The sequence below is a fragment of the Maylandia zebra genome, linkage group LG2 (genome assembly GCF_041146795.1).
Source record: "Maylandia zebra isolate NMK-2024a linkage group LG2, Mzebra_GT3a, whole genome shotgun sequence".
NCBI lineage: Eukaryota > Metazoa > Chordata > Actinopteri > Cichliformes > Cichlidae > Maylandia > Maylandia zebra.
The window spans coordinates 37,190,731-37,215,750 of record NC_135168.1 but is presented as its reverse complement, the minus strand read 5'-3'; the positions used below and the strand labels follow the sequence as shown (position 1 = coordinate 37,215,750).

General features: G+C 39.8%; 1 protein-coding gene across 3 annotated transcripts in view; it reads left to right on the top strand.

Annotated features, from left to right (window-relative positions):
• Positions 1 to 25,020, top strand: part of frmpd3 (FERM and PDZ domain containing 3) — a 102,719-nt gene that overhangs the window by 21,386 nt on the left and 56,313 nt on the right. For 2 of the 3 annotated variants that reach the window (XM_076892082.1, XM_076892074.1), the window contains exons 2-3: positions 16,265 to 16,342; positions 23,588 to 23,698. The gene's annotated coding sequence lies outside the window, so the exon portion shown is untranslated. The remainder of the gene's footprint in view (positions 1 to 16,264; positions 16,343 to 23,587; positions 23,699 to 25,020) is intronic. The other variant, XM_014412028.3, reaches the window with a different exon arrangement.

Here is a 25,020-nt window from a genome sequence, read left to right as displayed (position 1 = left end):
GCTCTAGAAAGATTCCGTTTATAGCCCTTTCCCACTCGTACCTACTCGGCTCGACTTTGGTCTTTTTCCATTACAATCAAGTACGTGGGGTCGTTATAGCAACACAGCTGAAAGTCCAGTGACATCATTTGTATGCAAAATGAACGCCACAACAATGGAGGACGTTGAGATGATGGCATACCTGCTGCTCGGTGTATTTTTTTTGTCAGAGTCGGGGACCACGGTGTTTATTATTGCGTAGCCACTTCGCTCGCTGAGGCAGGTTTCAAAAAAATGTCGGTTTCGATTTTCATGAAAGAGATGCTGTCATGAGTCATTAGGTGACATCACTGAGTAGTCAATCGGTGGCATGCAATCCACTGAGCTCGCATTTTTAGGTCTCCTCAGATCACTTGGAACCGCAGCCAAGTAAATACTGAAGGACCTGGTACCAGGTATTACTATCCAATGGAAAATCTAAAAACAGAGTCAAGTCAATTTGAGCCAACCTGAGTAGGTATTAGTGGAAAAGGGCTATTAGTGTCTGTCCTGGGTCTGGAGCACCAGATGCCTGCTGCTATGCCTATATTTGGTGTAGTTAATTTAAAAGCTGAATTTTACATCCAGTTTAAAAATTGGCTTAAAGCTGACTTCAGTTCAATAAGGAGAAATCATCTCGAAGAATTGAAGGTGATTTATTGACATTCATAATTTAATTAAGCTACTTAGCGATTAAGTCGCCAACAACCCATCACAGAAAAACAGAACCCAGCAGTGACAGAAATTAGAGTAGGACCTCCCAGAGACTACAGGCTGGTGAGGATGAAGGTGGAGGCTCGAAGCTTGAAGCAAGAAGATGATTGGACTAGAGCAAAGATGTCAGCATGGAGTTTGACCCTGTGGCAAAGAGGAAGTGATGTAAAGAATAGACTAGCAGCCAACAACCCAGGAACGCAGGCAGATGAGTCATTACAGATCTTCCTTATTGAACTTGTGTATAAGCTTCATTTAAGTTGCTATTGGAATAGAACATTTCTGTTTAAGATGTCATGATGGAGTCTGATAAATACACAATAGTAAAAGCAGGGTTTGTCATGACGGTATCTTCTCAAATAATCATGAACATAGCAGAAAGCAATCATTGTTTTTGAGATATGTTACCCACTGGTTTCGATTTCTATGACATTTACCAGGTTTCATGTTAAAGTCTATGTTTGTTTGGCACGGCAACAACACACAGTTGTCGCTTGGGAACAATAAACATCATGCTGAAGTTGAAAATAACACAATAAGACATCATATGATCTATGACATTACAGAAATCTGGGAGCTGAAAAGATGATTTGCAATTTCGAGAAACTTGACAGTCGATAGAGAACACTTTGCAATGCTGGGAGGGCAGCTCTAAATATAGGCTATCTCTGACTTCCCATCTGGTGTTGCGATATTTGCAAAAGACTGGATCGCTACAATTTTAACAGTCTCGGTTAGTGCAACAAGTAAATGAGTGAAACAAGCTGATAATGGAGCAGCAAAAGAATCAACTGATTTCTCATCCAACTGGCACATCCTATTAATTGCATAGCGCTGTCATTTTTTTGTCTCCCATCTCAAATACATCACATACTATGCTGTAAAAACACACCTCACAATCCCAATCCATAATGTCTGTAGGCAGTTGAGAGCTTCATACATCTCTGGTAATTCGAGGCTGCAAAAGAACACATGCCCAGTCTATCTTCTGCCAAAACTCTCACTGGGCAAAGGTGCTGCTCCCAGCTAAAAGCTGTAATTTCTCTTGCACCTGGCTAGTGTGGTCGGGGCCAATAACTGTGTGCCTCTCAGGCTCATCAGTCTGGCAGACACTAAATCAGTCTGGTCCCCTGCAGGAACCCCGAAGCTGTGCTACTTGTCACATGCAGCACTTTAATATGTTCCTGCAGGCTTACCGCTCTGACAGAAATTTGCTTGCTTTGTGAACATATGGCTGTGGATGAAAACTTTTATATATCTAGCTGCATATAAATTCCCCAGCACTTTGCAAAAAGTCCAGGACGTAATTTTGATCATTTACGATGCAAGTACAGATAACAGGGATACCTTCCATCCAGAGGGTAAGCTTCAGCTTCTTTGAAAAGGCTGTGCGATTACTTTGTGCTCGTCTTCTGTCGGAGCATCGGGGAGAAAACGGCACAGATTCCTTGTGTTTCTACTTGTGCTGGATTCTGATGTGTATTTGTTATCAGTTTGTGCCCATGCTTGTGCGCGTGTGTTAAGTGGATTTCTTACTGAGCCGGATGCTAGAGCCTGGTATGACAAAAGCTTATGGCTTCAGACAGACAGATGTTCCTCTTCAGATAACGATCTCAGCATAGAACATGGCTGTGAGAACAAAGCTGTCTCCTGTGATTATGTTCCCTCTGCAGCTCCAACCTGGGGAATACTTTGTGCCGGGTACAGTCGAGATCCAGCTGATTGGCGTCATACAGAGTTAAATGATTAATGCTTTTATGACAGTTTCTATTTTTACATCTGCCACAGTGGCTGTTTTGAAGCTGATGAAAAAGAAGATTCTGTGCAGACTCAACAACTTATTTGCCTTGTTTTCGCTGCGAGTTTCAAAGCCCACCGAGATAAGAGAGTGGGGGATCTGGCAGCTGGCGGAGTGGAGGGTGTTTTTGAAAGGGAAAAACTTCAGAGCTGCATTTAATCTCCACCTTCATACCTAAACCGTCCCCAGCAGCTGGGAGAGGAGGACCCGAGCAGGTGATTACCAAAGTCAGGGGCAAGGATGTGACTGAACCACACATAAGATACTGAAAAAGATGCGGCCCCAATACGTAACCACTGAACTTGCTTTAAAATGACGTAATCACATTCACAGACGTAGAAAACGCACACAGCGCGTTTAGCATTCATCACTGTTTGACTGTCAGCTTCAGGGCCTCTTTGAGTGACAGCTCCTTTTCTGATATCTCCAGGGCAAAAAAAGGTGAGAGTTTCAAAAATCTTTTCTGGCTTTACTTGACAACCCAGACACCACAGGATGGTGGATACAGCCCTAATGTGACTAACTGCCTTAGGTGTAGGCTCTCAGAGAAGGTTGCCAGGCTAAACAAATGCAGTGAGAAGAGAAAATCTCATTTTGGAGGGAAAATCTATTTATGTGAGAATGTACTGTATACACAGAAACTAAGCATTTTTTTTTTAACATATACAATACATATAGAGCAGTCACACAGTGGTATTTTGTACAGAACAAAATAATACCTCAAATTATTTGCCTTACAGTACTGTGCAAAAGTCTTGAGCCACCCATCATTCCTTTATGTTTTGCTTGCAAGGAGCCAGATGATCCTGTATTTTTAAAAAGTGGTCTAATCTATTCTGAATGTCTGATTTTTCACTCATTTTCAGTCCAGAGGGTTGCCAGTTTTATTTGTTTGTTTGTTTGTTTACATGTAACTCTGACCTATGAATCATTCAAGCCTGAAAAAGGCAACTACCTCAAAGGACAAAGCAGTGTAGTGTCAACACATTACAGAAACTTAACAAAGGATCAGCTTTAAATACATTTTGCATCTTTTTTACTAGCAGCCTGTCACAAAAATGCATAATTTGTTCTTCAGTTGAATCTGCAAACATACCAAAGCTAACACAGTTTAACAGGCATAAAATAGCATTTCTTCACCAACAAGGTAATTCCAAACGAATCACCAAAAGCTATTAGCTGGAAAATTGGCATATCTGAGAGTGGTGTGTAGTGTGTCCTTAAAAATTTGTAGAAACTGGAGAAGTGGTGGACAAAAGAAGAAATAACAGCCCTGAAAAGTCTGGAGCGGATGAACAGTATCTGAAAATTATGTCCTTGAGAATTAGGAAAGAAATCCAGCAAAGGCCTGACACAGGAGCTGAGAGATTTATCTGACCTTTAAGCTGATCCATCTCGTGTTCACAGAAGCCTCATCAAAAATGGTCTCACTGGAAGAGTGGCTGTCAAGAAGCCATTCTTAAGGAAGGTAAGCAGGGAGAAAAGGCTGCGGGATAACAAGTTACACAACACTGAAAATCAGTGGAAATGGGTCTTATGGAGTGATGACACCAAATCTTTTTGCACAAAATGATCATGTATGAATTATAAATGCAGAAAAGTTCCATCACATTTTGAACCACTATCACTATCAGTCATGCATTGGCCTCCCCGGAGCTCAGACCTCAATGTTAATGAAGCAGACAGACAGAGAACAGAACAAAAGGCAGCCAACATCCAAAGTGTTGAAGAATAAAGGTGTTCATACTAAATATTGACTTTCAAGCTCATTAGAAATGGATTTCTTTGAAGGACTTCCACCCGTGTCCACAAAAAGACAAAAAAGACAAAAAGATGTGTTTTGGAAGTGTTCAGCAAATATTGTGCTCGAATATATTATCATAGCTCAATATGTGTGTGATACCTTTCTGTTTTGGGCAAAACTAAACGAAATACTCTGTTAAGGTACTTGAAATTGAGTAAAATCTAATTATAATTCACTTTATATAAAGTGCTCAAAATGTTTGAAAAAGAGCAAATAAACTGAAAACAGATCAACGTTGTTCTTTTCACTGATTCCAACCATCTGATGGCCTCACAGCTTTATCCCTGATACTTTTGAGAGAACCAAAACACAGTTTGGGCAGGTTAGAGTCAGCTGAACAGAATGTACTTTAAAATTTCTCCTCATGCTTATAAACAGCCACAAAAGTATTAATGATTTATCAGCCCCAGTACTTCTGTACTTTCATAGGTTCAAATAAAAAATTCTGTTGACTTCTTTCACTGCAGGTTTTATCTTAATTGTGGGGGTTTAGGCCATAAAACACAAGTTCTTCTGTTTATTTCAAATAGTCAAATAAGAACTGGTTGATCTGGTCACATGAAACTAAACATAATGTCATACAAAGGTGATCAAGGAGGCTGTTGGTTGTAGTCAATTACAGATGATGACACACTATGGAAATCATTTTTATTTGTAATACTAATATTATTTCACATGTTGTGAAATTACAGTGTGACTCATATCACAGGTTTTTTTCTCTGCACTAGTGAGAGGAATGGCTTCATGATCTAATGGTCTACGGCATGGTCTCGTATTTTAAAGTCAAATATTTCAACCCAGAAATCATACACCGATTTGACAGCCAGAGATTTGCAGTCACATCTGGGACTCTGCAAAGGAAAGGGCAACCTTGACATATTGATGCAGAGAGGGGGCATGACCTGAACTGCCGCCACTAATCAATGTTCACCTCAACCTTCAACATTTCCAGCAAAGCAGTCCCATGGGTGCCAGTTCGGTCTGACTGCTTTTCCACTGCGTAGATGCCAAGATAGCAGAAAAATTTGTGTCTGCACTTTTTTTTGTTCAAAGCAGAAACTTCAGTGGTTCAGTGCAGGTGCTTTTAATAATCTTGGTTTTATGGCGCCTCATAAAGAATGATGTTAAAGATGCACGACAAGAATGCTGAGGAAGCAAAAGGATGTGTTGCACAGCTTTACCCCAATACAATCCCATTTCCTAATCACGGACCTACTGAGCTCCTCCCAGGTCTTCATTGCAAATTTATGTTTTCTGCTGAATGCAGACTGAGGTGTTTTGCATATTACCTATCAGCCCCTGGGAACAGCACAATAGATCATTGATTGGTTCAGTGGTTTGCTTCTGGATGAGCTATGCAGGTAAAAACAAGAGACGACAGAGCCTTTATTTTAAAGTTCCTCTGAGTGACTGAGGAACCAAAACAGTCCTTAGGTGCACTCGAGGGGCCAGATGTGTACCTTGTCTGCGCAACAATGCATATGTCTTTCCACACAGGTAGACTGGCATTTATAACATATATAATATAAGAAGAATTTGCAATAAAAAGTGTTTCTTAGTGCAAATCAAGCCTGATTTGATATATAATTTTCTCCACTAATTTAACTAAATAATTTAGGGCAGTGGTTCTCAAAGTGTGGACTGAGGCCCCATGGTGGATCACGAAGGTACTGCAAATGGGCTACAGTAAAAACAGTTTGAAATCTGTTTGAAATTACTAACAAGTATGTACACTTACATATTTGTATAAATTTATTTATTTATATAAAAACTGAATTAAAAGCTTTAGCATTAGCAATTTATAGCATCCTGTGTTGTTGATGATTTTACATCATTTTTTCTTGTGTTTTGATTAGAGTGAAAATTTAGGATTGGATGGGCCTCATGGGATTTTCTGGTTTTTAAGTGGGCTGCAGCGTTCTTGACTTTGGGAATGGCTGATTTAAAGCATGTTCACTAAATGTGCCAAATTGGTGTGAGGCCACTTTTGCAAAAGTAGGAGTGGGAATTCCTGCAGGGCGTTTGTTAACAGGGCACACGGATGGACCTGGTCATTTCACCTCAGTCCACCTCAGCCTACATCACCAATGCAAATTACAATACAAAAACTAGCAGCCCTGGTGATGAAGCGAGTAATCTGTGAACTACAATAACAGTGTAATAGAAGGTTTTAGGTATGTGGTTTCTCCCGAAACAGCAATTTAGATCAATGGGAGGCAGCTGAAGGTGAACCAGACAAACCGAAGGAGACTGTATAAAGACCACACAGGGGCACATGTTAGCACCTTCTGTGTGGAGTTCGCATGTTCTCTCTGTGTTTGAACATGCACTTAGTGAGGTCGCTTAGGTTAATTGGTGATTCTAAGTTGGTTTAAATGGTTGTCTGTCTCTCTGTGTTAACCCTGCGACACACTAGTCCAGGGTGCACCTTCTTGTCCTATGGCAGCTGACACTGAAACGGAAGTAAATGGATGAATGGACCCGGAAACTGTGAAATTGTGACCAAAAACCTGAAACACTACTCTTTCTAAAAAGTAACTTTACCGCCTGTGCTCATATGGAACTTTTCTCTCCCTTTGACCTGGTTCATCAAAGTAGTACTACGGCTTAACAACCAGAACCATGCAGGGCTCGGCTGTAAACATGCAGCGTAAGAACACAGAAAGGAGCCACAGGACAAAGCCAACACTTTGGCATGATGCTCAGATCACTGAGCCAAACACTCGTGCTCGTTCTGATAACATCTCCCTTCAGCCTTCGCATTACATTAACACTCTTAGGCTACGTTCACACTGCAGGTCTTGATGCTCAATTCCGATTTTTTGATCAAATCCGATTTTTTTGTCTGCTTGTTCACACTACAAATAAAATGCAACAGCAAACGCGCTCTAGTGTGAACGCTCAAAGCGGCCCCGCATGCGCAAAAGAAGACGTCACACAAAACGAGCTCTGTTTAGACCCAGAGCAAACAATATTGTTTGACTGATGGCCCTTAATATAAAGAGTTCGGACTTCACGTTTCCCAATTTTTTTTTTTTTTTGCTTTAAGTTATTTTGTTATTTACATAATAATGTAGATAACCTAATAATTATCGTTATTGCTGTTTTAGAGGAGCGGTGCTTCAAAGGATAGTTGCAGATTTCTGTCAGAATCTGCAGATTATACAGTACAAATAAAATGTTCACGTTGTCTTCCCAACAGTTTGACTAACATCTACACTGGATGGCCAGGAAGTGTTCGCGATGTCTTCCCCGGCGCTGATAATTGGTCTTGTGTCAGTGACGTAAAAGACGGATTTAATGCAACATGACCATTCAAACAGCAGTCGCTTTCTAAAACATCAGATATGTATCGGATTCAGTACCACATTCGAAAGTGACCTAGATCAGATTTGAAAATATTGGATTTGTGCCGTTCACACTGTCATACCATGATCGGATATGCGTCGCATAGGGTCAAAAAAATTGGATTTGATGCGCTTTCGCCTGCAGCGTGAACGTAGCCTAAGAGCCAACTATGGCTACGTTATCTTGGTAAGTTAACCCAGGGTTTCCCCTCCATGTCCTCCACGTACTTTAACATGGGAAAAATATGAAGAGGTTAAACACGCAATGCAGGCTGAAACTGCTACAGAGTGGGAGTGTATGTGAGAGGAAGACCTCTGTGCAGTGGTTTATTATTAAATGCATTGTATGGATTTGGTCAGTAAGACTGGACAAGACCTGCTGTATTGATAGTGTTTAGGCTATTTCAAGCCAGTAGAGAAAGCCTGCTGAAAAATACTGTGTAAATTCATCACAACTCACTAAAACATGGGAGAATCTGACAGATTGTAATCGAGCATTTCATTAAATGAATGTTTAATAGATAGTTTTAGTTTTGATTCTTTCAGCTGTTGCCCCGATTAAGTTCGACAGTAAGAATAAAGAGAAAAACAGGATCATATATTATCACTTATAGAGCAATAAAAATGTAAAAATTGTTAGTAGCCAAAAAAGAAAATAAATTTGTGTCTAAGAATCTATATTTATTACTGATGCTCTTTCTCCTTTTGCCCCTGCCACTATCCACATATGTGGATGCGAGGGACCCTCTGGGAATGATGTTGATTTTTTTTTCCCACAGAACTGACTGAGTAGGCGTTGATTTCATACCTGATGATCTCTGATCTGTAACATAACCTGCTCCAGAGTGGGTCAGGTTACCATGGCGATATAGTCCTGTAAGAAGTGATCTACCTTCATGGTAAAGAAAATCTGTATTTCCACATTTGCACAGTAGAGTGAAATTCTTTCAGTGGTGCAAACAGTGATCTTATACACAAGTGATCAGTAAAGGAGTGTCTACACGCGGGCATTATTATGGGATTGGAGTGTAAATCAGGCATGAGTATGTGCAAATATGCACACCTTTATAAATCTGATTAAAAGAATGATTATGCAAATGTCTCCCTTTGTGAATACATACGGTTTTTGTCCCATATTTGAGCAGATATGGGACAGAGCTTTTCCTCCACGTCATTAGAACGACTTGTTTTTGTGTTCACAAACTTTATTCCAGCTTTCTGACTAAATATTTTTTCTGCCGCCATTGACACAGAGACACTGTGTATCACCAGCTAATGAGGAGAAACGTCTGCATGGTAACAGCCAGTCATTAAACACACACAAAAAACCCCAACAAACAACAGCAACCCGAGCCAATCTTGTAATTAAACTAGAGCTACGTGGCCTGGCTCTCTAACCTCGATGCCGTCGTCACAGAAGAAGACAGTCATAGCAAAGCGAGGATTACAAGTTGTCGTGTAGCTTTAAAGACAGACTTGTTCCTTCGCTAACGGTTATCCTCTCTCTTTGCACAGTTTCGTTTTAGACAGAGAGCAGCACTCTTTGAGTCATTAAGTCCTCTCACTGCGTCAGCATATGAAGATCTCTTCAGCGTTATCAAAGAGGATACATCATCTTGTTGAACTGAGAACAATTTCCTGACATGGAAAGCAAAAGCTTCTCATTACACTGATGTGACAGTTCGCACGTTAAACGTCATTCACGCACATCTCTTTAAATCGACCTATTGTGCTGTTTTCTGTCTTATTTGCTTCAAATGTATATATGAGGAAATATTATTTAGTGTTATAAAGATTCAGTGGAATCTTTATCTCCACACACACACACACACGCACACATGCACCTCTCTGTGTAATGGCTTTTTGTGGATGAGTAGTAAACTGGATGGTCTTAACTTCTCCAGTGGGCCAGACCTGTTATGATGCAATGCTTTTAACACTTTCCCTTGAGACTTGACTTTTAAAGAGTTCATGGCGGTGGCCTTTGAAGTATTAAGCTCTAGTTTATGTCACAGAGTTATAATTGGCTGCTCAAGATCACACTGTAGTGCTGGACAGTATGTCAGTGGACTCGTGTTCCCCGTGGGAAGTGGGCCAACCAAAGGTTTCTAGTTTTCAAATACATAATTTAGTTTATTTAGAGGTGCATTCAGGTGCAATGGAGTCGAAAGGGCCGAATAACCGTAAAATGGAGCTTTGTACTTGTGCGTTTACAGCAAACACGCTTTAGCCGATCTGTGACAGACAAAAATCTAATCAGATGCAGAGAAAAACACCCGTTGTAAATAAATACACTCTGTACACACAGCGTGAAGTTTAGCCTTTGAATTCTCTCATGTTTGTCAGTGGCGTGCCATGCACTGACTTCTTTCTGCAGTTAAAGCTGCGAAATACCAGCGCTAGATGACATTATTGATCTGTGACTTACATGACTTGTACAACATAACTAACAATGGCACTGCATTAAATGTTAATGTTACTAAATATTTTATGATCAGCGGTCAACGGCAAGCGTATCGTTTTGGATGTTTTTATGAGTTTTTCAAACTAAATAAATTGCACAATACCTTTTTTTAAGCAATAAATTTAAAATAATGCCAAACTCATATATGCAAATTAATACTTATTTTCTTCTTTTACTTGTCAGAAGATTCAATAAATAAATTTTAAAAAATGTGAATTTTCTGAAAATTATTTCATGGTGAGGGCTTTAAAAAGTGAAGTTAGTCAAATTTTCAACTTTATAATCTTATTCAGAATCCATATTGTGCAGAAGACATTGTGCAAGACCTTTTTAGGCTCATATTCATGCTTTTTAAGCTCTTTAGCCCTTTGCTGTAAGATATGTAATGCATCAGCATTACAGCATCACAAAAGCTTGGAACTTGAATTATTTTTTAACGAACATGTGTGCTGATATTGGTATTGCGAACTTCATTAAAAGCCTACTTTAAGTGTGGTATCAAAATATGCTTAAATTACCTAAAGTTAAAAAGGTTAAAGCACCTCTCTGCCTGAGTTATATACTATTAAAAGAAGCAGCTACAGTCAGCTCTTCCCATGTCACAAGAGGTCGCCACAGCTGATAGCTCCACATGTTTGATTTGGCAGAGTTTTATGCCTTTCCCCGAAGGGAATTTGTGCCTCCGGCTGGAATTTAACCAGCAATCTTTCGCTTGCCAAGTGAAGGTGTTCATTTTGCAGGAGGAGATAATTTTTAATTACGTACATACTGCTGGGTATTTTTATCTGTAAAAACACAGCATATCTCAGTATATTGATATTTTAAAGTGCACAAAACAGTAAGTTACTATAACTTTTAGATAAATAGTATGGAGTAAAAAGCACAATATTTGTATCCCAAATATAGCAGAAGTAGAAAAAAAACATAATAAAGAATGTTCCTGGGTCCTTATGCATTTTCACATTTCATTAATGTTTGCATTTTTCTTTATTTGGATGGGTTAGCTGTATAAAGATTGCTTGTTAATAACGGGTGAAACAAATAAGCTTTTGACTGTAATGTGGACTGTGTCCATAGTGCAGCTCAGTATCAATCAAATTAAACTGAACTTCATTGTTGGAAACACTGAATCCAGAAAATGAGTGAAAAACTGTTTTGAAAATGAGGCAAAAGTTAAGCTGGCTGTTTGCAATCAAAAGTGTTTTTTTATCCTTTCAAATTATAATTGCAAATCGCCAGCAGCCGAATGTTCCTGCCTTCTGTATTGCGTTGCTTTGTTGTGCACAGTGGTAAAGTACAGCATGAATAATAGTCATTTTTCTCAGCACAGAGCATCTAAGTGGTGGTGCTGTGTGGGTGTATTTTGGGCACTGTTTAACATTAAAAGAGAAAAGGGGAGAGTGCAGTGAAAGACATGATTAGTCACAGGTGTTCTAGCTGCTGACATAAAACTCCTTATGCTGGGCACAGGGCGCGTTCATGTGGAAAAAAGGACAGATTCCAGAGCTGTGATGAGTGGGCAGCGCAAGACACTATGATATATGTGTACACTTAGGTAACAGTGATTTTAAAAAAGACTATAGTACACAACACTTACACTATGTTTGCATTTGATTTATTACAGAGAGTGCTTATGTGTATTATTTCTGTTTAAATGATCACCATTACTGAGAAAGATAACTAAACTCTGCCAGCTGGATATAAACTCGTTTTAACCCATATATATTTAAAATAAAATCAATAAAAGCAATGTATTTAATTGGACCATGATTGATAATGATGATGCAATTTTTACCCTAAAAGTACTCATAGTGATCAAACACAACAACAGTGCTGGGATTCCAGATATTAACCCATTGTAATCAAAAATCCCAACTGATTAAAATTTGATGCTGATCTGACCGTAGCAGCCATCCTGGTTTGGAGATGCACGGGAAGTTGACCTTGAAGGGCAAATCTGGCTCTATTTGCACGACTGATTCCAGTATGAGAGCGAAGTGCCGAGGTGATACAATACTATGAGGTCTTTAAGATAGGATGGGCCTGATTATTCTGTGAGGAAGTGTGGCTTGTATTTAAAGCCACTGTGACCTCACATGAAGGGACTAGCAGCGATCAGAAACCATGGACCATCAAACTCTCCATTATGTGGCAAGGACAGATAAAATAACTACTCATGACTCAAAGTGGGTGGGTGCAGAGTTAAACTAACCTTATCTTTGAGGCCGCTGATTGAAGGGACTACCAGAGGAGCTGGAGGATGCTTACTGACATACAGGGTTTAAAATATCCAAGAGGGTTATACAGACAACCAGAGCACAGATAATGTCCACTACAGTTAAACTGTCAGCTACAAAGTGATGGGCGGAAAGAGAATTGCTTTATATGTGGGTAATGTCTTTGATGAGATTCAGTCAGACATTTATCCCAAGGATGGATAAAGGCTTTGTAAAGAATACATATATGAACCTTAGTGGGCTGAATGCCCCTTTGTAAAGATGAAAGGTACTCTGTGTGATTTAATATGCCACTTTCCTTCAAGTAGAGGCCTCACAAGAGACCGATTTAAAAAGAATTGAAGAAGCAGAGGCCAGGCTATCGTGACTTTTAGACAAACTCCAAAAACCATTCAGCGTGCTTTTTATTAGCCTTATCCTGTCCTCTAAATTGGTGTCTTTCTTTATAACGCAAGCTTTGATTAAAAATTGATTTGAGCTTATCTTTTGTACCTAAATTCTCATTTTTTTAAAGCAGCACGGAACTATAGCAGTCAAATAAATGCGCTGTGAAACGATACAATATTTCCCAGTGAACTGCGGTGGAGATAAAGTGTGAAGTATAGTGCTCCCAAATGGTAAAGCACAAACATTAAAAGTAATGCTCTCTGAATCCAGTAACACAACAAACACAACAACATAAAGCCATCTCTCAGGACGCTAAAAGTGGATATGGGATCTGATATTTGTCTTCCAGCTCCTGCAGTTTGAACATCCACAGCTTCAACCTCAAGGTTTCTTGCTGCGTTCTGTTTAGACGGAAACAAACACAGCAGAAAACGCTGAATTCAGAGGGCCTTCTGGGGGTGTCGCTAAATAAATTATTAATTCACCCGACTCCAGCTGAGGCTTATTTTCACTTCTTAAAACCCTTATTTTGTGCTTGGCTAGAAACCATCGTCTTTTCCGTTCTAGGTGAAGATCCCACTGATCACAAAGTCAAACAACATGCTGATTTTTAAAAGGTCTTATTTAATTTTCGCTGGAAAATCAGTTACTCTGATGCACATTTTTTTCTAACTGGACAGAAACGACTCGTCTTTGGTTCCGCGGTACAGTTTCACAGATTCTCTGTGTGCCAGAAAAAAAAAAGAGTCCAACTGAGCAAAAAGTAAAATGATGTTGACAAAGACTAATCACATAATATTATCATGAAGGCAGGTGTACCGTTGGCCCAACCTAGGGAGAAAATTATCTCAGTAATTTGGATAGTTCCAAATACAAGCAAGTATCAGGTGTCCAAAGACTGCAGCCAATTTTGCCTTATCTGTGAGGTGTGCAGGGAATTAGAAATCAGCAATCATCCAAGAGAGCAACCCATCAGTATCAGACACACACAGACACACAGACACACACAAAGATGAAAAAAAAACTGTGAAAAAACACTATTAATTAGTTGCACACCTTCCCATTCTTTGTTCTTCTCTAGGCCCTTATTTTCCTTCTGTATGTATTAGGTAATCGGGTCTAATTGTCCTGAGGTGTAAACATGAAAGTGCAAACTAAATCATTATAATAAGCCTTGTAAGGTTTATTAAGGGGAAAGCAGTAGAACAACGCATTCAAAAGGCTAATGAAGTACACAGTAAGAAGAAATAATATCCAAGTGGCTGAGATCATCAGAACGGATTATAAAAGGGGGGCTGCTCTTGGCAACGTCTGGTGGAATACGATGTATATAAAATGCTATCAAGTTAAATTGCTAGCTGAAGAAGTCTGACATTTCTTTTCTATCAGTATTTTAGATTACCTTCCAGAAGGGGTGGTGGTGGGTTATAATGAGTTTCTGATGTTGCTTTGAGATTGTTGGAAGCTTGTTTAAAGCACTAGTGGGGGCCACTAGAGTAGCTTTTTGCACAACAGCTGCAAAAGTGGGAGGGGATCTGGAAAACAATGGTAATGTCTGGAATCATGCACTGGTTAATGTTAAACAGTGCAAAAGTCTTAAGCTACCCCTCATTTCTTTCTTTTTGTTAGGAAAATGGGAAATAGTTATCGTTGTTCATAAAAACATATGTAATGGATATACAGTACATACGGCAGAGTTTGTGCAGTTCTAAAGCACAATATTTGGTATGACCACTTTTATTCTTCCACACAGTCTGAACTCTCTTAGGCAGTTTTCTTGTTATTTCTTTGAGTCATCTTCAGGAAAGGTTCTTCGGGCTTCTTGAAGGACGTTCAAAACTCTTCTTTGGATGTTTCTGCCTTTTGTTCTGCACTCTGTAAAGATGATCCTGCTTCAGTAATGCTGATGTCCGGGCTCTGGGGAGGCCAATCCATGACTGATGGTGTTCAGCTGTGTGTTTTTTCTATTCAGGCATGCTTTGAGTGTATTGGCAGTGTGTTCGGGATATTGCATGGTGGATCAAAAGCTGATGGTAACTGTTAAGTATTTATAATTCCATCAGTTTGACAAGATCTCTGACACCACTGGCTGAACTGCAACTGCAAACACTGACAGAGCCCCTGTGTGTTCTATAGATAGCTGTAGAAACTAACTGTTGCTCCATCTCGTGACCTCCTACGTACATATTTTAATGACAATTTGAACCAAAAACAGCACTGCATAAATGCTGTTGTCATAGATTTTCAGTCCAGTCCTTGTGTAATTTGGAATAGCTCAGACTTTTCTCCCCGTTTCCCTTCCTTAAAAATGGATTCTTGAAAGCCACCCTTCCACTGAGACCCGTACATTTTTTAATTGACATATATCGGAGAAAACGTTGCAGATAGATTTTTGTTGATGCTTGTGCCACTTTTGCACATGCTCTGTGACGCCTCTCCCCTGACCGCCCTCACCCCCCTATCTTTTATGCAGCATGAGCAGGTTTGGAGAATTTCTTTGATTATGGTGTGGGTAGGAAGTAAAAAAAATACTTCAAAATAATAGCATGCAATATATATATATAACCGTGTAAAAAACTATACTATAAAACCAAATGAATAAAATACAGAATATAGCATTAGGTCTACTTCTACCCCACAGCAGTACACCAGCTTGTGCCTGAATCTTAACTAAAATTACATTAGAGGAATCAGGGGGGTCAGGGGGTGAAGGAACTTCTGTTATTCTGCTAGTTTAGCCTCTGAGAGATTTCTTTTGGTGTAGCCATCAGATATCTAATATTTCTGTGCTGTTGATTGTTTACAAATGCAGATTTTTGCTCTTAAAAAAAAAAAGAATGCATGAGGAAAATGCAGTCCTTTTTTTCTTATTTAAAAGAACTGTTTGCATGCATGCAACCAAAGCCTCCTCAAATATAATTAGAAAGGCAGGCAATAGTGTCTTGATGCTGCTTCTCTAGCCTTACAGATCACTCCTGGCTTCATAGTGAGTGGTCAGTGAAACAAAAATCTTATCCTTTGCCTACAGGCTTTACATTTCTTTCAATTTTAAACTCAGTTCAGCAGCATTCTCCTGACAAATATCACTATAGCAACGTGATACGTCTGAAATTGCAACACGGCTTGGGTTATAAGCCAGTGTCACAGCTCAGTAACACAGTAAGAATTCAAATCCACGTCTCGGAGACACATAAAAGCTTTGCAGGCAGAAACAAGAAGAAAATAAATGTCTGAAAGGCTGGAGCTGGCAATACATAAGCAGGAGCACAAACGACCAGATTAAAAGGGGAATCTAGACATTGTTTTGCTCGTTGCGACCTAAAATTTGTATATATGCTACATTGTCACATCACTTTAAGTGATACGAGCTGATTTTTATTCTATTATTTTTCGTAGGTACACTGTTTACACTGGCTGCCTTAACTGCATGCATATGCACAAACACAGTTCACTCTCACAGGCTGTAATTACAATGAACACTTGTTGTGTTTGCAGACCTGCCAGCGCTTCCCACTCCCACAGTGCAAAGAAGTTGGCCAAAGAGAACAACCCCTGGACTAAGCATCTTAATTAGCAAGTATTCTTTCTTTTTTCTTTTTTTTTTTTAAAATAAAGCGTGCAACGGCAGAGGACACAGTGAGTAAAGGGCAACCCACAGTTTTCTATTACAAGCTTAACTGGTTAGGAGCTAGCAAGAACATCTACCAGCAGAGCAGATGTTCTTGCACAAAGACACACAAATCAGTAAGTACTGTATGTCCGTGAGCACACATACTGACCAAATGCGTGCGCTGATCTACACGGTCGCACACACACACACAGCACAAACTCGCAGCCTTGCATTAAATTGAAACCATTTATGCTTGAAAAACAGCTGAACCACTGCGATATCAGCAAGTCTTGACACTTCAGCAGGTTTATTATGGATATTCCAAAAATTCCTACCCACATGCATCCAGTGGCTACATTGGCCACAGCCATGTGTTATCTCACAAAAAAAAGGAAAAAAAACCCAAAGCACTTCCTCTTATAAGGAGAGGGCCTTTGAAGGTATTAGGAAGCATATTGACATTACAGGACCTTGAGCAATTACAGGTCTTATCTTCCTGCCTGACAAACAGTCCGCTTCATTATGGGCTTTTAGCTGACACCTTACCTCAGCCTTTCCCACTGAGCCATCGCTGCTAATGCAGAAAACGAAATGCCTAAGAGGTTTGTTAAATATACAGTATCTGAATTGTTTAGCTATAATTTTCTTCTTTAATGGTCCTTTTAAAGATTCCATTAGTGAGTGGATGCAGCGAATGGCAATTGAAGAAAGAGCACTGAGGGATGCAGAGGAGGAGGAATAAGTAATGCACTAACTTCTGAAGGAAAGCACGGTCCACAGAAGTTCTTTTAAGTACAGTATTTGGCAATTACTAGAAATAAAGGAGATTCTCTTTTTTTTCTCAAGGCTAATTGTGTGGAGAAATCGTCGAAGGAGATTGCATTTCTGATCATCGATAGATTTGTGTGCTCGTTCTTTTGTGTTGGCAGAAGTTTTGCGTATTTAAAGTGCATTGCAGCAAATTACACACGGGTTCGCTTCATTCAGATCGAACTGAGAAGCAGTGAATGAACAGCAGTTCTTGGCTGAGTTATTTTTAAAGTTATGGCTACAAGTGTTGAGCCACAAACCAGAATTCATAAAACTAAAATAAAAAAGCCAAATAGTTGCTGGTTTAGGATGCTCTCATGAGCATATGTGGCCAGTATCACTCAGGACCAGAAAACTTTGATTGTTCGCTCATTCAGATCAGTGATGTTTGTCTTTATTTTTCCTTTTTTTCAGTGAAAAATGAACATTTAGACCCATGGACTAATCAGCTCTAATTGCTGATGATGACTAATTGTACCTGCCATGAGATAGCTCGTGATGTTACCATAGTAACACAGCAGGAACCATCCTAGTGGGTGTATTGTTTATAAAAGGATGCTGTGTACAATATGTTACCCATTAATTAAAATGTGAAAGCATCTCAAATTTTCAATGATAACTGCACAGAGTTTATTTATTTTTTCCACATCTTTACCAACTAATCAAACCTTAACGAACCTAAGCCTAAAATAGACAGCAATAGTATTTTTTTAGCCTTAGATCAGGTCAGGATGATGTGGTCAAGCTTTGAAAAGAGCACTGAGTCAAGGATGAGTTTGCCCTGGCTGCAGAAATAACCCCAGCGGGGAGTTGTGAAGGAAAAGGATAAGAAAAGAAGGTGTAGAAAGACACTGTTTGTACATGACAAATAAGAAGCGTTATAGTGTGTGCCCTGGGAGAAGAGAGGAGCAGAAAGGGTGAAGATGTGCGCTGAAAAAAGGGCTGGGCTCTGTTTATGGAATATACGAATCAGATGATGGATGTACGACGGAAGGAGAGAAGGTTAAAATGAGGAGGAGACGAGGGAGGAGAAAAGCAGTGGGAGTAATTATGGTGATGGGAGGATTAAATGAAGGAGCAGGAAGGTCTTTCTAAACATTATGGTATTGACTAATCCATGAATAGCAGGTGGTGAAAATGTCTGACCGCTCCTTCAGCATTCATCAAAGCAAAACACCAACTCACCTGGCAGTGCGTTCAACAATCAGCTGACTGAACCTGAAATAAATTACATTTCACTTGATTTAACCAAATGTCAGCTTCGAAGGCAAAATCCACACACAATCCAAGAAATCTGTCAGGCAGTGGAATAACGAAGCAGAAATATCGGTGGCTTTGGAGACAGTGGGGAGTATGAAAACAGTTACATCAAATCACTCAATTAAAGTGGACCCTCTGTAGAGGTCATTTACTTCACCATGCTGAGGCCTAACAGCAAAAAGTCTTTAAATCTTTGAGCATGTGGAGTAAGCAGACAAATACATACGGTAATGCTGACAAGACCATCTATGCAGTGTAATCTTCAATCTGCATTAAATATGAAACCAAATGAAGAAACAAATAGATTTTTGTGGTTATGGGTTTAAAACCATAATTAATGGAACAGCCAGTTCTTTCATAATGGACATTTGTGCCACTGTTTCCTCTGGCAAATTCAAATCCATGTCTTTTCACAGCTCAACACCATCCGTGATGCCGATGCCAAGACGTGACACATTAGTGTGAGGGAGGAGGCAAACTCATAACTATGATTTCATAATGAAGAATGATGAACTAAAACAAAGACCTTTAAAAATGTGCATCCCATTTTTTTTAAACGGTGATCCTGATTCAAGGCTCGGTATGTAGTGAAAAAAATCTAACTAAATTAAAGCCGTTAAAAGGCAATAATCAAAATCTTCGACATAGCAGTGTGACTGTGTGAGAGGCGAACACTGGTGAACACTCTGGGCCATGTAGCAGCCAAAGTGCAGGAGATTTCCCCTGAGACTGGATAGACTCCAAAGCCGGAGCAAAAAGAGTATTAGTATTAGAATTAAATCTATTATTGTGCCCAGAAGTACAGTATCTGCTGAATGTGAAAATAAGCTACTGTTTATCACATTCACCTAAAAGGTGATAATGGCAGCTGTAACTGGATTTGCATATCCCTAAGCCTCACTCTGTTTGCTCCGCTCCACCATAATCAGTATCTGTAGATTACTTAATCTATTATAGTGAAAACACTTAATATGATGATTTTTTTAAATCAAAAAGACCCCTCTGGTCTCCAGTATTAAGAAAATCACAACTACTTTAGCATCCGTGGAGGTTTGAAGCTCTAATATAGTGCCACGGTTGGAGCCAGCCTTGTGAAACGTTTACCCTTACTAACACACGAACCACCAGTGGGGGCTTGCTGGTGCTAATTAAAATCTTCCTACTTTTATGTCAGATCTGATTCTTATTTTTGCATTCTGCACTGGGCATGTAAAGAATCCTCCTCGGTCGGTTGTAAGAAGTATTGCGAGAGAGTTTGTAGCGGTCTCTACGGCTCTGGCGAGTCTTCATTTCTTCTTTGCATCCTGCAATCAAAGCGACATGCAGCTTGTCTTTGAAACATATAATTTATGAAGTGAATTATGAAATACATGCAGATGTTCTCGAGTCCATTAAAAACCAGAACGCTGTGCTCAACAAGAGAAAAGCGTCTCAGTCCGTGTCTTTAGAAAAGTGTGATGAAATATTGAATCAGAGCATGTTTGAGTGATTATGATGTCAGTTCAATGGCATGTTCTGAAACCTATAAACCAATCTAATCTAAAGAGGGCTTTCTGAATCATGAAATTAGTGCAGAGTGTGGGTGAGAAAATACAGGGAAATCAGTAAACTAAAAACACGAGGCGAATGCTTAAAATACCTGGATGTGTTATAATGCCAGTCATCCATTAGTCTAAATCAATTTGTCAGCAGGATTTAGCACCAATGCTAGAGCATTATGTTTCAGTCGCCATGGAGTCCAGCTATCACCTGAGGCATTAGGAAACATAATGCTTCAACCTGTTAAGGATCAACAGCAGCCACAGCCTGAAAGGAAATAGGAAGAGGGCCCTTATACTGTTCAACATATTCCTAAATCAAAGAAGACACGCAAGAGTGCAATACTCTAAAAATGAAACTGTTCTAAAGAAACTCTGAATTCAGTTCTGGCACTATTTGGAGTGAAAGAAGTCCCCCTGGAACTAATCTGTACACATTGGTCTGTGTTATTACTAGCACAAAGACTTGTGTTGTTGATCTGGAAACAAGAGAAACCACCAACCCACCTAACCTTGCTGAAAGGTGTTAATGAAAACAGCGGAAAATGATCAATGATCACAATGAAAAAATGTGAATTAACTAATAATATGACAACCCTTTTTTATTATTTTAACAAATCAAACTCATGAAAGACAATTTTTCAATAATATTGCCTGTGACATCTCTTTTTAAGGCTCTTCTGTGACGATTTCTGAAAGATAAAATATTGCACCAAAAAAAGAAAAAGAAAGTCTGGCTCCTTGGCCTCAAGATTTTTGCATGGTACTATAGACATACAGTGGGGCAAAAAAAAGTATTTAGTCAGCCACCGATTGTGCAAGTTCCCCCACTTAAAATGATGACAGAGGTCAGTAATTTGCACCAGAGGTACACTTCAACTGTGAGAGACAGAATGTGAAAAAAAAATCCATGAATTCACATGGTAGGATTTGTAAAGAATTTATTCGTAAATTAGGGTGGAAAATAAGTATTTGGTCACCTCAAACAAGGAAAATCTCTGGCTCTCACAGACCTGTAACGTCTTCTGTAAGAAGCTTTTCTATCCCCCACTCGTTACCTGTATGAATGGCACCTGTTTGAACTCATCATCTGTATAAAAGACACCTGTCCACAGCCTCAAACAGTCAGACTCCAAACTCCACCATGGCCAAGACCAAAGAGCTTTCGAAGGACACCAGGAAAAGTATTGTAGACCTGCACCAGACTGGGAAGAGTGAATCTACAATAGGCAAGCAGCTTGGTGTGAAAAAATCAACTGTGGGAGCAATCATCAGAAAATGGAAGACATACAAGACCACTGATAATCTCCCTCGATCTGGGGCTCCACGCAAGATCTCATCCCGTGGGGTCAAAATGATCATGAGAACGGTGAGCAAAGATCCCAGAACCACACGGGGGGACCTGGTGAATGACCTGCAGAGAGCTGGGACCAAAGTAACAAAGGTCACCATCAGTAACACACTGGTACTGATGGTGTGTTCTGCAATCTGGTAGAAGGTTCCGCATCTTCCGGGCAAGGACAGAGAGACTCAAGAGGAGCTTCTATCCCCAAGCCATCCGTGCCCTAAACACACACACCCGCCCGCTCACATCATCTATAATTGACTGAGACAGGACTCTCTTCCAAACACTCTAAACCAAGGCACAATGTACATTTCAAATTCCTTTAATTTTAAATATGTTTATATTGTCTATCCTGTAAAATAGTCAGATGTCTATTCATATTAATGTACAGAATTCACCTGCTTGCTGCTACTACTGCACATTCACCCAGTGTATATACTATATGTGTATATATATATAATGTTCTTCCTCTACACCCCCCCCAATTTTTGCACATGTCGAGGAGCATGTCAGGCTACATTTCACTGTGTGTTATACTTGTATAACTATGCATGTGACAAATAAAGAACCTTGAACCTTGAACCTTGAACTACAACGGCAGGGAATCAAATCCCGCAGTGCCAGACATGTTCTGCTGCTGAAGCCAGTGCATGTCCAGGCCCGTCTGAAGTTTGCCAGAGAGCACATGGATGATACAGCAGAGGATTGGGAGAATGTCATGTGGTCAGATGAAACCAAAGTAGAACTTTTTGGTATAAACTCAACTCGTCGTGTTTGGAGGAAGAAGAATACTGAGTTGCATCCCAAGAACACCATACCTACTGTGAAGCATGGGGGTGGAAACATCATGGGGCTGTTTTTCTGCCAAGGGGACAGGACGACTGATCTGTGTTAAGCACAGAATGAATGGGGCCATGTATCGTGAGATTTTGAGCCAAAACCTCCTTCCATCAGTGAGAACTCTGAAGATGAAACGAGGCTGGGTCTTCCAACATGACAATGATCCAAAACACACCGCCCGGGCAACAAAGGAGTGGCTCCGTAAGAAGCATTTGAAAGTCCTGGAGTGGCCTAGCCAGTCTCCAGACCTCAACCCCATAGAAAGTCCGTGTTGCTCGGCGACAGCCCCAAAACATCACTGCTCTCGAGAAGATCTGCATGGAGGAATGGGCCAAAATACCAGCTACTGTGTGTGCAAACCTGGTAAAGACCTATAGTAAACGTTTGACCTCTGTTATTGCCAACAAAGGTTATGTTACAAAGTATTGAGTTGTATTTTTGTTATTGACCAAATACTTATTTTCCACCCTGATTTACGAATAAATTCTTTACAAATCCTACCATGTGAATTCATGGATTTTTTTTTCACATTCTGTCTCTCACAGTTGAAGTGTACCTCTGGTGCAAATTACTGACCTCTGTCATCATTTTAGGTGGGGGAACTTGCACAATCGGTGGCTGACTAAATACTTTTTTGCCCCACTTTATGTGCATAACTTCTACTCAGTGTTAAACTGGATAAAATTAGTGAGTTTGTAATTAGAACTACCACAGGTAGAAACAAATAGTGGTATTTCATTGATGTCCTGTCCCTAAACTGTGCCTATAGTGTAAAAATCATGGGGTCAAGTAGAGCACAGGCTCAGGGCTGTATGTGAAGTCCTGAATGACTGCTACACATGCTGAAGGCTGTATGCTCATAAATTTTTATCATTCATCTGTTTTTGCTTTCAGTTTGACAGATAGTCTACCAGAAGGAGATGGTCTAAAGACTAGCCTAGTCTAGCCTGTGCAGACCATAGCTTTCATTCCATATGGCACCAAGTCTATTTTCATTTTTATTTAAAATCTGAAGAACCAGAACATCACACCAGCCATTATCACTGCCTTATAAAAAATCCAGCACACTTTCCTGCTCTGAGGTATATCATTATGCTTCTGCCGTTAACCGACTTCCATAAATGTGTTCTTTCCACTGTCATTTACTGGCTGCATCAGCCTGCCGTGCATTATTGCTGCAGGGACATGCAGAAATCTGCAATTATGCCTCTTAAAAACCAGTGTAGACATTATGTAAGCAAGAAAATGTGTAGTATTTTACTCACCCACATACATAAACATGTTTGATTGTATTACTTACCATGTAATACTTTTTGTTTTTTTATGTTAGAGCTTGTCTCAAAACTCTGCTTATTTAAGCGTCTGCACAATATGACAAGCATTAAGGCTTTCTTTGCTTTTGTGTCTCTCAACAGGTACAGTACACACACAAAACAGCCCCAGCACTCGTGTGTGCGTGTGTGTGTTTGTGGCAGATCCCTGCTTAAAAAAAGAAACTCCTACCCATCAGTAAGCATTCAGAGATCGTAAGTACACCTTCTACCCTACCTTCAATTTTCTCTGACTTAATGTGCCAAAGCTGTATATGTATATACGGCTCCCAAGTTAATATCACACTGTGCGACTGTTGATATAGTACAAAAAGATAAAAGTAATTCAAACTAAAAGGCCTATTAGACAGAGCATGAATCTTGTGGAAAAAAAGAAGATTTCTAACTCCTTCCCTTTGAGTTTGACCCAACAAAAGCGTATAAATCCTAGTCTTACAAAAATGAATCTCTAAATCCTTTATCAATGAGCCACAGGCAAAAGCTATTGAGTTAAATTTTGCTTAAATACATCTGCGTCTTCCTCACTGAATGATTGCGCTGTAACAAGCCATTTAAAACGAGTCATGCATAATCGTTCTCAATTCTTTAGCCTCTAACCTTCTCAGTCTCTGTGTCTTTCTTCAGAAACATAACCTATATATATTCTGTCAGGAGGTTGCGAACCCTGTCTTGGCGGGACTCCTGTGTTGCTATGATATTGCAGTAATGCTGTGCTCGCACGTACAGAGGCGTTTTGTGTGTGTGTCTGTGTGTCCTCTGCAGCTTTTGCTCACATCTGCAATTCTGCATTGATTCCATGCCAGTGAGCAGAGAGCTGATGCAGAGTGGGAAGGGGGGGTGTCTGTGTTATAGCCAGGTACATCAGCTAGCGGCTATTGCCATGGTCGAATGTGCTTGAGGGAGTTTAATAATGCTGCAGTGTGAAAAGTCTGCAGGCAATACAGTAATGAAATTTGCTGCAGTCATAAGACATTGTGTTGAAATGTACTGTATATGTTACATACACATGTCACAAAATTTATTTATTTTTCATCATTTATCACTTTGAGACTGAAATATCTCAGACTAGGATTTTTAGGCATTACAGAATAGTGTAACAAACATGATTATTTTTCATAAAGGAAACACTCACCCCCAGTTGGACATTTTCCCTAATTAGCATATGAAATATTCAAAACATGTTGTTTATCCTCAGAGCGCTTTAGGATATAAAAAAACAACAACTCATAGGCCACTTATTGTCTTCGAAAGGTGGCCTTTTATGCTTGTCAGACCTCCTCTGTGCCGAAACCCTGCCGTGTATTTTATCACCTCTTTTTGTTACGGGTTGGTGGTCAGAGACAACTTAAACGAAAAAAGTTTGCAGAGTGTCTCACGAATCAGCTGATAGTGGTCCGCGTGAGTCTGTGAGAGATGTTAGGGATGTAAACTTGCAACCCCCCTCCAAATCGAGCATTTTCATTCCAAATGCAACGTGACGGATTTATGTGTAAAATGTCGTTTCGACCCCGCTACAG